Source organism: Bolinopsis microptera, chromosome 4 (genome assembly GCF_026151205.1).
Source record: "Bolinopsis microptera isolate Bmic1 chromosome 4, MBARI_Bmic_1.0, whole genome shotgun sequence".
NCBI classification, from domain to species: Eukaryota; Metazoa; Ctenophora; class Tentaculata; order Lobata; family Bolinopsidae; genus Bolinopsis; species Bolinopsis microptera.
Window position 1 is genome coordinate 15,888,835 of NC_087075.1, and position 13,851 is coordinate 15,902,685.

Sequence of the window (13,851 nt, forward strand, 5' to 3'; positions counted from 1 at the left end):
AGAAAGCTGTAAGAACCCCCGGATCTGACGTTATCCAAGACCGGACCTTACCCTGATAGTACGCCCTGGACCGGCGTACATCGGTTGTCATGGTAACATCGGTTGCCATGGTTACCGAAACCCGACCTGCAGACGGCCAAACCAGCCAGGAGCTGAAGTGTCGATAATTAGGATCTCGCCAAGGATTCACCATTCAGTTGGGTGTTAAGATAACGACCCATACCACTATGGTAATTGGTCTGATAACGGACCAAGCGCGGCCCGCCCCGGTAACAACCAAAGAAGTGCCGCCGAGACTGTCGCCCTCAAGATACTGCTAGCGACCTGTGAACCACGTGTCACGTCGCATCACTTCTCTTGGGCCGATCCAGAGTACGTTACGTTTTTCCGCTCGTGACTTAAGATGGAAGTATCCGGAAGGACTTCACCACCTTGATGAACTCTGCCGACCTCTCTGGACCACACTATCGAGCGGCTGACGATGATACACAACTGTCGCAGTACTTCCCGGAGTAGCCACCACGTCGAACCTTGTCGGATTCTACGCCTCTAAGCTTCACCAGAGATCTAACGACCACCGGAGTGAGTACTCCTAGAAGGCTTTAGGATTAGAACTTACGTTAAATTATTATGACGATATTACGATTATATATATCCATTGCTTGGTATAATTACCTTGATGTCAGAAGCTATATTCTGGCCCCTTAAATAGGCGTACCTTACTGGTGTTATTATATAAATCAGTGACAACAAGGGTCACCAGCCAGGAGCAATCCTGTGCTGCAAATTGTCATTGAAATTACGTTAAAATAACAACACTACTAATACGGAATGATGCCGTGTCTCTCGGAGGCTTCCGAGTGCCACTAAATTAGTGGAACGTTACGAACCCGAGACCCTGGTGGAACCTGAAGGAGGACATGATGCAGGTAAGTATTGACCCGCTTGCCCGGGCTATCCAGGTTTGATCATGTTTGGGAGCTATAGGAAAGCTTCTATGGAGCCTTAAATAAACTCTCCGCCCTAGGTTGTTTGACGTATTATTCCAGGCCACCTTTTGTAGTTCACAGCCAGTTTAACGACGGCTGGGCTCTTACAGTCGTAAAGAACACGTGTAGTCGTAAAGAACACGTGTAGTCGTAAAGAACACGTGTAGTCGTAAAGAACACGTGTAGTCGTAAAGAACACGTGTAGTCGTAAAGAACATGTGTAGTCGTAAAGAACACGTGTAGTCGTAAAGAACTTGTCAACATTGGAGGACTTCGCCGCTTCGACGCGCCGTTGTGGCACTGTCGTGGCACTGTCGTGGCTCTTACTGTAAGCAATAAGCATGTCCAGGACTTCATTTCTGACCCCTAAATTGGTAAAACAATGTCTTGCTGGATTTATCATTTTACATTACAATTGTTAGATTTCAATCCTGAAAGCAACTTTCCTGAAATTTTTCCAAAAGTCTAAAATATGCATCCCTTTTCGAACCACATTTATTTGGCAAAAACTGCTGGCAGCCCCTATTCCTTAATGGTTAATATGCATTTAAAATCGCATCATTTGAATCGTTTTTGAAACTGTGTTTGAAAATGATCTCCATTGCCAAATTACTTTAATATAAGGCCTTTTGCACGAGCAAAATATTTAAAACAATTTTGGCTACGGTTTGCCATTATTATCCATCTGCCAATAGAATTTGGACAGGATGCAACTTTCAGCCATCCCGTCATAAACTTTAAATGTTTTTACAGGCATGGTCTTTCCTCTGACTCTGAGACGTTACTCTTAACTGCGCACAATTAGATTTTCTGCACATTAAACGTTTCTCAAAGCAAGTGCACATATCCCACGTTACCATGGTTACCACGATAATGGTTTCTGTAAATAATCGAATTTTCTGTGGACGTGTTTATTGCTCTCTTATCTACACAATTCCCATTGTCACGTTATTTATTGAGCGATACATTGCCACGTCATTAGTTCACCAGAAGCAGTAGAATGAGGAGCCCAGTTTTAATATCTGCACGTGTCGCACTACCCTCGTTACCATGGTTACTACTGCAGTACGACTACCTAATATCTCACTCATTCACTGCCAGAAGAAGTGCCAGCTTTTGTAGGTGGCACGATTTTGTCATTAATCAGGTAACTATAAACTAGTGTTGCACGCCGCGGTTTTTAACCTAAGATGGTAAGTTCGTACGGTACGTACCTTTAAATTAGCTGTACGGTACGTACTTAATAAAGTAGGCTGAAAGGTACAAATCGACAGAGAAGGGGTTAAACCCTACACTGATGCGGAATCAGAACCTATGAAGCTTATTAATCCGTCAATATACTGGAAATATTTTGGAGGAGAACTTTTTTTTCTGCTTAAACAGTTGGCCCAAATAGTATTCAGTGTTTTAAGTTCTTCGTCAATTTGTGAGACCAATTTTAGAGATTACGAGTATATTATGGACAAGCGTAGATTAAGGTTGCGACCTGAGCTAGCTGAAAAGCTGGTGTTCGTATACTGCAACAAAAGGATGAAGCTTTGAGTTTAACGATAATTACAAGTAGTAGTAGTGTAGTACCGGTTAAGAGCGATCCGGTACAGAAATTTTTCTCTTAAATCTTTTATTGTTTTAACCACTTGGTTTATTTTCGAATTCTATCTCAAAAATTATGATGATGATTCATAATACTAATAAAAAATTGCAAGTAATTCACTGAAGTTGATTCTAAAAATTTGAAAAAAAATTGTACCTTACAGTGCCTGTACGGTACGTACCTTTAAAAGTAGCTGTACCGTACGTACTTAAAGCCCTGTACCGTACGTACTTGCCATCTAAGTTTTTAACTTATCGGTAACGTGAGGTTAAATAAGTGTCAGCGGTGAAAAATGTGGGCTCAAAATTAAAAGGGACGGTTACAGATCAGATTTATACTCAAATATTCCATAATAATCAAACTTACTGAATACTGAATACATTATTAATAGGTTACTGAGAATCATGTCCAAACACTGCAAACAAATAGGTACTCCATCTTGCTTGAGTATATGGGGTAAACAATAAACTTAGAGGGGCTATCCACAGATGTCAGCCTCATAAGAGAGACAGCGAGGTTCTTGGTGAGAGCAAACAACAGGCGTTTCCCGAAGAAGGAAGTCACTAAGAAGGATCTGCTGAAGTCCAGCTGTAAAGTCCTCGCTACACCTCAACAGAACTCCTCTGCGGAGACGTGACGGTCAAGTCGAGCTTCATTTCATTTCATATCACGATCACCATATCATATCATTTTGGAACAATATGTTCGTGGGAATTAAATTATATTATTTGCACTTGTTTCTCTTTCAACAAAAGATGTGACGAAGTTAAATTTTTATGATTTTTACATTTTTATTTTAAGAACACTCTTGCACATTATTTATTTATTTATTTCTATTATATTGATGTATAGTCAAGACGTGAGTGTTAGGGCTCTCATTGACAAATTTATGTTTAATCCTGTTTAATCCTGTTTAATCCTGTTTAATCCTGTATATATATAGGTAACTATACTAGGTGGCCTAGTGGTTAGAGCATCCGCCTTCTGCGCAGAAGGTTCAGGGTTCGAATTCCAGTGTCACCTAGTCTATATATAGGTAATTTTCAAAATAATCATAAAACGAAATCATTTCGTTCGTAACTAAACATTCACGCAAATAACTCCCTCTTATTATTCACGTCTTATGTTCACTACCTTACTCGGGATTATTACGACGGGTTTATTAACGACCGGTTAAAATATGGTTCGGGAAAAATATGGCGAAATTGCTCAAAACCCACCACATTTTCCCGGTCGCCATTTTACCGGTGTCCAACCTTTCAATTTTAGATTCAAAAATTTTGTCTCAGATGTAAATTTCCTTATTAGAGATAAGCAGGTTCAGAAATTTTCGCATTGCTAAAACTTGTGAAACAAGTCGAATTATCAATAATTGTTGAAAGTAGACTTTAGCAAATTCGTTGTTTTGAATTAGCATTACATGTTTACGTGTATCAAATAACCATTATGACTCAATTTGTAGAAAATCTTCGAAAGAATGCATCGTTCACATTGTTTAGAATTATGAATAAATGACTGATGAAACTGATTCATGTTATTGACCGTTTTAATTAATTCGAGTTTTAATTTAACTGTTACTTTTACTTTGAGTCCTATTTCATTATGTAGAGATAGTCAATACCTAAGAAATTAAAAATTGGCCTATTTAAATCAACTTTGACAATAAGGATATATGACAAGAATTGGGCAAAAAGGTGAATTTTTTGCAATTTTAGCCAAATGAAGTCGAAAAAACCTACAACAAGTGTCCCAATAGTCTTCTTTAGTGAATATAAGACAACCATTAAAATATGAGCACCCATACCCCTTGGGAACCCTAAAAGCTGAGTCGGCGGGTTTATTAACGACCGGTGAAAATGTGGTTCGGGAAAAATATGGCGAAATTACCCTAAACCCGCCACTTTATCCCGGTCATAATAATCCCGAGTAAGGTATTTTAAATCAGAAGATCATAAGATCGTTATAAATAAACTTTTGTTTAGCAGAGAGAATATTCAATTTCTTTTGCTCCGTAGCAAGTTTGTCCTCGTTATATAACTGGAGTAGGTTTTACCAATCACCACTGATCTATTTTACGGCCCACTTTAGCAATAAGCTATTCGAGGTGAGTTGCAGTTTGCTCAAATCACAAATGATAATGATATACTCAGTGAAAAGCGCCCACGTGCATGATACTCAAATACTCGAGTAGCTACTTAGAACAACCCTTATCTTATAATTATCTCCATTATATTTCGAGGAACTCTGCCCTAAACAGTAAACATACGCCCCTCCGGCGTCTCTGACACAAATGGGCCAACCAGAATAGAGTATCTAAGTCACGTGACTTTGCTCGGCCTATCAGAGAAGCCACTTCGAGATGGCAGGGCCTACTCTGGTGTAGTTGGTGTTGTACACACTGCACTGATAATGATATCACGTTGAACGTGTAATGTAAATATAGTGTGGAATGTGGATACATGCGAATATATATTCTAACTTTCTAAATAACTATCAGAGAAGCGCGTGTGAGACAATTGGCGTGATAAAGGAGAGAGATACTAAGTACGTACTCACAAGGCAACCAATCAGGAGCCAGGAAAATGTCACGTGACTATGCTCCGCACGAGCAAAGTTTATTTAACGTTTGTTCCGTCCAATTTGGTTTCGAAATTAAATTAAATCATTCAACTTCACCAAGTGTTGCATATTGATATATATAATATGCTTAGTAAATTAAACTTAATCCAAGTAAGATTAATTGTGCGATGTCTCCTGAGACACCGACTTAATCAGCATTTTAAATACTTATATCGTAATACTCTGTTTCCATGGCGACGAACAGGCAAGAATTAAAACTGCCTTTGCTAGAAATGGTTGATTTTGTGTAGTACTCTGTCAAAGCAGTGATTTGCACTTTGCTCTGGATACTCGAGGTTGTTAATCTCATAAGTCTCTATTTACTTTTTATTCTCTTGATTAGGCTGCAACTTATTACTTGAACTAAGTCGAAGTTAGTTATTTTACCCCATGGAATAATCTTGCATTAATTATATTCAATTAATAGCAAAAGGCTGAATCAAGTGTAAGATGGTAAACATCATGGACAATCGATATGTACGATACATCGGTACTCACTATGTGGACAGGCAAGTTATTAAATTACTGCTACTTATAATTATAGTAGGTACTGTCAACCAAATTTGTATTAGTTTAGAGAATAACTCTCAATCATAAGATTTTTTTGCGTTTGTAGGTAATTATGTGATCGATCGCTAACTTTACTTCTACACTGTAGAAGTAAAGTGAGCTTGTGAAATACAAATGTGAACCGAAATTACAATATGATCCGAAATTCGGACAGATTTCGCCAAAAACGACTCCTGTCCGACAGCGACATCTGTCCGAAATCCCTAATTCGGCTGTCGGACAGATGTCGCTGTCGGACAGATGTCGCCCAATCCACTGTAACCTGGTAACACTGTAACCTGGTAACACTGTAACCTGGTAACACTGTAACCTGGTAACACTGTAACCTGGTAACACTGTAACCTGGTAACACTGTAACCTGGTAACACTGTAACCTGGTAACACTGTAACCTGGTAACACTGTAACCTGGTAACACTGTAACCTGGTAACACTGTAACCTGGTAACACTGTAACCTGGTAACACTGTAACCTGGTAACACTGTAACCTGGTGACACTGTAACCTGGTAACACTGTGACCTGGTAACACTGTGACCTGGTAAGACTGTAACCTGGTAACACTGTAACACTGTAACATTGTAACATTGTACCACTGTAACACTGTAACACTGTAACACTGTAACACTGTAACACTGTAGCCTGGTAACACTGTAACACTGTAACACTTTAACACTGTAACACTGTAACACTGTAACACTGTAACACTGTAACACTTTAACACTGTAACACTTTAACACTTTAACACTGTAACACTGTAACATTGTAACCTGGTAACACTGTAACCTGGTAACACTGTAACCTGGTAACACTGTAACCTGGTAACACTGTAACCTGGTAACACTGAAACCTGGTAACACTGTGACCTGGTAACACTGTAACCTGGTAACACTGTAACCTGGTAACAATGTAACCTGGTAACACTGTAACCTGGTAACACTGTAACCTGGTAACACTGTAACCTGGTAACACTGAGACCTGGTAACACTGTGCCCTGGTAACACTGTAACCTGGTAACACTGTAACCTGGTAAGTGGTAACACTGTAACCTGGTAACACTGTGACCTGGTAACACTGTAACCTGGTAACACTGTAACCTGGTAACACTGTAACCTGGTAACACTGTAACCTGGTGACACTGTAACCTGGTAACACTGTAACCTGGTAACACTGTGACCTGGTAAGACTGTGACCTGGTAACACTGTAACACTGTAACATTGTAACATTGTACCACTGTAACACTGTAACACTGTAACACTGTAGCCTGGTAACACTGTAACACTGTAACACTGTAACACTGTAACACTGTAACACTGTAACCTGGTAACACTGTAACCTGGTAACACTGTAACCTGGTAACACTGTAACCTGGTAACACTGTAACCTGGTAACACTGTAACCTGGTAACACTGTGACCTGGTAAGACTGTAACCTGGTAACACTGTAACCTGGTAACACTGAGACCTGGTAACACTGTGACCTGGTAAGACTGTAACCTGGTAAGACTGTAACCTGGTAAGTGGTAACACTGTAACCTGGTAACACTGTAACCTGGTAACACTGTAACCTGGTAACACTGTAACCTGGTAACACTGTGACCTGGTAAGACTGTAACCTGGTAAGACTGTAACCTGGTAAGACTGTAACCTGGTAACACTGTAACCTGGTAACACTGTAACCTGGTAACACTGTAACCTGGTAACACTGTAACCTGGTAACACTGTAACCTGGTAACACTGTAACCTGGTAACACTGTAACCTGGTAACACTGTAACCTGGTAACACTGTAACCTGGTAACACTGTAACCTGGTAAAGTACCGTAACCTGGTAACACTGTCATATTTTCCTAATCACAAACCCTCTCTCCCCCGGTGAACGTTCCCTAACCTGGTAACTAGGGACTTGAAGTGGTGTAACCTGCTGTAACCTAGTAACACTGTTACCTGGTAACACTTCCGCTCGATAATGCTGTAACCTAGAAACCGGGTTACATCCCTGGAATGTAACTAGAAACTTAACCAGACCCCCCCCCCCCCCCCCCCCCCCCCCCCTTAACTAGAAACTTAATACTCGGCTGAAGTTACTGAAGATGATGGGGTTTACACAAGCCGGGTGTGAAAATCCTGATAAATGCCTTGTTTGATGTTACTTGATACCTACTGTTATGTGGAGTCAGAGAGTATAAATCTGTTAAAATTCTGTTGTGCTGTGTATTAAACAATAACAATACTGATTACATTGCTATGATACGTGTTGCTATGATACGTGTTGCTATGATACGTGTTGCTATGATACGTGTTGTTTTGCAAGGGATCGGTGTTATTTTTTGAGGGAGTCAAGACAATCCATTTATACCTTTGATCCCTCCAGTCTCCACCTCAATTTCTCGAAATTTTAAATGAAATAAATTTTGAATGCAGTAATGATAATGTTTTTCAAAGTTGAATGGTTTGTATGTATTCAGTGTTGGTACTTGGACCAGTATAGAATGCAAATTATTAGATTTGTGGATATATAATTGAATTTGTTGTTTTACTACACTGTTCATATGGCTTGCCTTCTGTTCTGTTTACATTTGATATCAGTTAGGAAACGACCAAAATTTCGGTTCGGTGAAGATTTGTTGCTCTTATGACTGGTTTGGTTATGTTAGGGTTATGTAAATAATTACTGATTTGATCGTTTCCTCCCAACAGCGAATACTGAACACATCCTTTATACTAAATACATAACATTCTTATCGACTTATACTTACAGCTTTACAGTAGTCTATAAGCTCCTTACTAAATACATAACATTCTTATCGACTATAGTAGTCTATTATAGATATAAGATAATAATTTACGTCACGGGCCAAGGAGTGCAGAAGCAAATTAATTAATACTTAGCTCATCTCACTTTCATCCCAATAGTGGTTTATAATCTCCACTAGTTCATTAATTCTACTAAATTTACTCTTTGCTGGGCCTAGTGTTACTTATATTTATAAGCTTATATTGTTCGTGATGATCGCTATAATAGTACTGTGCCATGTGTAGCGGTGTGAGTGGAATGTTGTAAGAAATGGTCGCTTTTTTTTTGTATTTTGTGGCCTGAAAAAAAGCAAGTGTGGGGTCCCTCTCTCTCTCTCAATTAATCAAAAGATCAATATTTTCTCCATTGAATCCGAAATATTTCTAACTTCAAGTACACAGACGACGTTATTTTCATGCAAGTTTTATGAAAATAAAGCCTGCACTTGAGAGCTGTGCAATTTGTAGAATTTATGAAGCACCTTACTTTAATGTAGTTATATGCTCTCCCCAACAGTGCACTCTCTCCCCAACTACTTAAAATAAGAATTGACTTTCAGACTGCAATAATGACTACAGTCGGTTAATGAAGTCAGGCTTTGAAAAAGAAAACCTCATGATATGAAATATCCGAGGATCGAATGTCACTTACATTGCTCCTGTAATATGTGATTGGTCGGATCTGAGTCACATGACATAACTCAACGATTGCTATTGAGTATTGGCCGATATAGGAAGAGAGGATGGGATGGACCAAGATTAGGTCCTATTATTTGCAGTTGTGATGATTGTTTAGTTTGAACGTTTTGCTTGCCTGCTGTGTTCCCTTAATTGACTCTGTTATCTTACTTAACTCTGCACCTAACTCTTAAAGATTAGCCTATATAATCGCACTTAATTAATATGTTTTCGGTTGCTCTCAAAGCAAAGCGATTAGTTTTGGGCACTATCGTCGCGGAGTCGAGTCCGCGGCGGAGCCGCCGGACTCCGAGCGGACTCCGAGCGGACTCCGGCGGAGCCGCCGGACTCCGAGCGGACTCCGGCGGTGCTCCGCCAAAATGTATTTACAGTGGACTCGAGTACATTTTGGCGGACTCCGAGCGGAGCCGAGCGGACTCCGAGCGGACTTTAAAGTCCGCCGCGGACTCCGAGCGGCTCCGCGGCGGCTCGGCGGAGTGTCCGCCGCGGACTAAGCCACTAGGCGGACTCCGGTCCGCCGCGGACTCCGGCGAAGTGCTTGGCGGACTCCGCCGGACCTCTCCGCCAGACTTGAATCCGGCGGAGTCCGGCGGAGCTTGGCGAAGTCCGCCAGCTCGGCGGACTCCGCTCGGAGTCCGCCGGACTCCAACAGAGTCCACTGACTTCCGACCTCCGTCTTCCGACCCTCGGCTAAATTTGTCACGTGACATACAACATAGCATTTTGCAATATTGTGGTCAGATGAAAAGGTCGCTAGTGATAAACCTTAACCATTACCCTCACAATGTCAATAGTGTACAACTCTAGTCCTAACTTTGACCCTATAATGTATAAACGTTGACCCTAACCCTCCACCCAACCGTCCGCAGCGAAATATCAATGTCATTGACTGGTCACGTGACCAAAACAATTTTGTCATATTATCTCATATGGGGAAGCGTTTTTAGTTTTACCCTACACGTTGCATGTGGCGTCATTCGGCCGGATCCCAGCAAGCAAAAATACGTCGACCATCACATTCACAGGACGACGCCAGCCAGCACTCTCTACGCTCTTCGAGCTCCGATCGTCCTGTGACGAAGTAAGGACGAAGCCTGAGGTCCTCAGGTAACATCGACCACCGATTGAAAATTCAAAGATTTTTTGACATAAAGGTCAAATGTAAAACTAAAATCTTGATGCTGATTGATTGACGACGTCAATTTTTGAGCACAGCGCAAGCGCATGCGGAAAAGGACCGCGTAGCTAGTCAAGATGTTGATAAATATGTGGCTTGTGGCGCGATGTGTTGCTCTAACTATAGCCCTCTCGCTTGCAGTAGCGCGCGACCGCCGGAAATGGGCTCTTACTAATTCGCTCGCCCAAAAATTTCACGTGACTTTGGTTTTTATGGTTTTACAGCCGTACAAAACGGTTTTACATAAACCCTAATCCCAACCCTAACCCTAACCATAACCCCGAAGCTAACCATAACCCTTACCACAACCCTAACCCTAACCCGAGCCCTAAACAATCGAATTCATGTTTTACTAGCCTGTCACGTGACCAAAACGGTTTTTTGCCCATAACTCTCCAGGGAAGCATTTTTACCCTACGTCATGGGGGGTGATTCGGAATCAGCGTCCAAAAATACACCGATTCCGATCAATTTCATACCCAAAGGGCCTTTTCACAAGAATTTTCTTAAAATTTGGGCGAGCGATTTAGTAGGAGCGCCGGAAATGACTTGTGGAACAAGCGCGCCCGCAGCGGCGCGAAAGCACCTGGTTAGCTAAATGAACGCGATGTGCCTTGCATTGTAGGATGAAATCCTACTAGCTGACGCCACTCGCAGCTGTAATGTTCGCTGTACGTCAGCGATCGAAATTTATACGCGTATCACCCGTTAAGATGTGCCACCCGACGCGCCACGCAATTTATCTCGTTGCTCGTCGCACGTCGACGAACAACGAAGCTCGTTGCGACGCGCAATGAGCTGCCAGGCTAGGACATCATCCTGGTCCAACAAATTTTGGAGAGCGCGAGCGATTTTCTCCAAAAATTTAATGAGGGCGCCGACTTCCACTCTGGCTAGGTTTCTTTTTATACTTATAGGGGGTGCACGATAAAAATAAAGTTGCTTGGATTTTAAAAATATTTGTACCACTGTTTTCTAGAGACTGTGAGAATTTTCACAATACCAAATTTGTTATACCTTTTTGGAAAGATCAGTGAGTTTCGCCTAGGTGCCATATTTGATGGTGCGCGGCTTTTGGAGCAAAAGTAGCTGTAAAAGTCGCGTAATTTGACCAAATTCGTCCAAATTTGACCATTTTTGTCGTATTATTCGGATTTATCTTCAGTTCCTTAAATGAGATCATTCTGGAAATTGGCGACGACCTTCCAATTGGGCTTTCACAACTGTCCGAAAAATTTGGTGGATATCGGAGTTGATATAGTAATAAAAATGGGGCAAAATACGCTGCTTTTAGCTGTAACATAATGTCTGATGGTTGGATATGCTTTAAATTTTTCGGACACTTTCCTTGTAAGTTTATGAGTAAGCTTACCAATTTTTGTTGCAATTGGAGGTCGGGAAGGATACTCTATATCTATTTGTTTGAAGAAAATTGTGCTGGCCGAAATTAGCGCTAAAAAACCATCCTTCAGTCGGCACGCGCGGCTCACTGTCGATGGCGCACTACCTACTTCTTACCCAGCGCGCGTTCCTTAATGCTCGGTGAATTTTGCCGCGCCTCTGGTGAGAGAAACGACCTTGAGATTAGCTGGCTAAGTAACTGTAAGGTTTCTTTTATAACGCCCACTAGAGTCTAGTATAAACTAAACTCCACTGTACCAACTTGGCGTAGTTTGATAATATAATTTATTTATCATAAACAATAAAGTTTATGAGCTGATAGCACATCTTAACGGGGGATACGCGTATAAATTTCGATCGCTGACGTACAGCGAGCAGCACAGCTGCGAATGGCGTCAGCTAGTAGGATTTCATCCTACAAGGCACATCGCGTTTACCTAGCTAACCAGGTCATTTCCGCCTCCGGCGGTCGCGCGCTACTGCAAGCGAGAGGGCTATAGTTAGAGCAACACATCGCGCCACAAGCCAAATATTTATCAACATCTTGACTAGCTACGCGGTCCTTTTCCGCATGCGCTCGCGCTGTGCTCAAAAATTGACGTCGTCAATCAATCAACATCAAAATTTTAGTTTTACATTTGACCTTTATGTCAAAAAATCTTTGAATTTTCAATCGGTGGTCGATGTTACCTGAGGACCTCAGGCTTCGTCCTTACTTCGTCACAGGACGATCGGAGCTCGAAGAGCGTAGAGAGTGCTGGCTGGCGTCGTCCTGTGATGGTCGACGTACTTTTGCTTGCTAAAAACGCTTCCCCATATGAGATAATATGACAAAAATTGTTTTGGTCACGTGACCAGTCAATGACATTGATATTTCGCTGCGGACGGTTTGGTGGAGGGTTAGGGTCAACGTTTATACATTATAGGGTCAAAGTTAGGACTAGAGCTGTACACTATTGACATTGTGAGGGTAATGGTTAAGGTTTATCACTAGCGACCTTTTCATCTGACCACAATATTGCGAGCGTGCTAAATCACTCTACAGTCGATCTTCGAGATTGTTCTAAAAGGGCCCCCGACAGTTGAAACCAATTTCAATCGATGTATTTTCGGACGCTGATTCCGAATCACCCCCCATGACATAGGGTTAAAATGCTCCCCTGACGAGATATTGGCGAAAAACTGTCTCGATCACGTGATATGACCATATAAGGAAGTTAGTCTAATTTCTCGTTAGGGTTAGGGTTTCAATGTATGTTTTTGTTAAAGATTGGGTTAGGGTTAGGGTTGGGATCAGATTAGAGGGTTAGGAATTCGAAAAGTCGTTCAGGACCAGCTAGAGAACGGGTTGAAAAAGTCACGTGACAGTCGAGTGTAGAGTGATTAATCATCATCCACAATATTGCAAAATGCTATGTTGTATGTCACGTGACAAATTTAGCCGAGGGTCGGAAGACGGAGGTCGGAAGTCAGTGGACTCTGTTGGAGTCCGGTGGACTCCGAGCGGAGTCCGCCGAGCTGGCGGACTCCGCCAAGCTCCGCCGGACTCCGCCGGATTCAAGTCTGGCGGAGAGGTCCGGCGGAGTCCGCCAAGCACTCCGCCGGAGTCCGCGGCGGACCGGAGTCCGCCTAGTGGCTTAGTCCGCGGCGGACACTCCGCCGAGCCGCCGCGGAGCCGCTCGGAGTCCGCGGCGGACTTTAAAGTCCGCTCGGAGTCCGCTCGGCTCCGCTCGGAGTCCGCCAAAATGTACTCGAGTCCACTGTAAATACATTTTGGCGGAGCACCGCCGGAGTCCGCTCGGAGTCCGCTCGGAGTCCGGCGGCTCCGCCGCGGACTCGACTCCGCGACGGATAGTGCCCATTTTTGTAATCGCACTCCCTGAAAAAAAACCGACAAAAACCGGTGCGATTATGAAAATAATAAGTGGCCGTCAATAGATCAAAAGTGGAGTTATAATTATTATTATTTGATAATCCAATTAATCATAATTATTTAATTGTAATTAAATAAT

At 42.1% G+C, this 13,851-nt stretch overlaps 1 protein-coding gene across 1 annotated transcript in view; it reads right to left on the reverse strand.

Moving 5' to 3' along the window:
- The window catches only part of LOC134814254 (isopenicillin N synthase-like), a 36,564-nt gene that overhangs the window by 21,685 nt on the left and 1,028 nt on the right, over nucleotides 1-13,851 (reverse strand). The window lies entirely within an intron of this gene.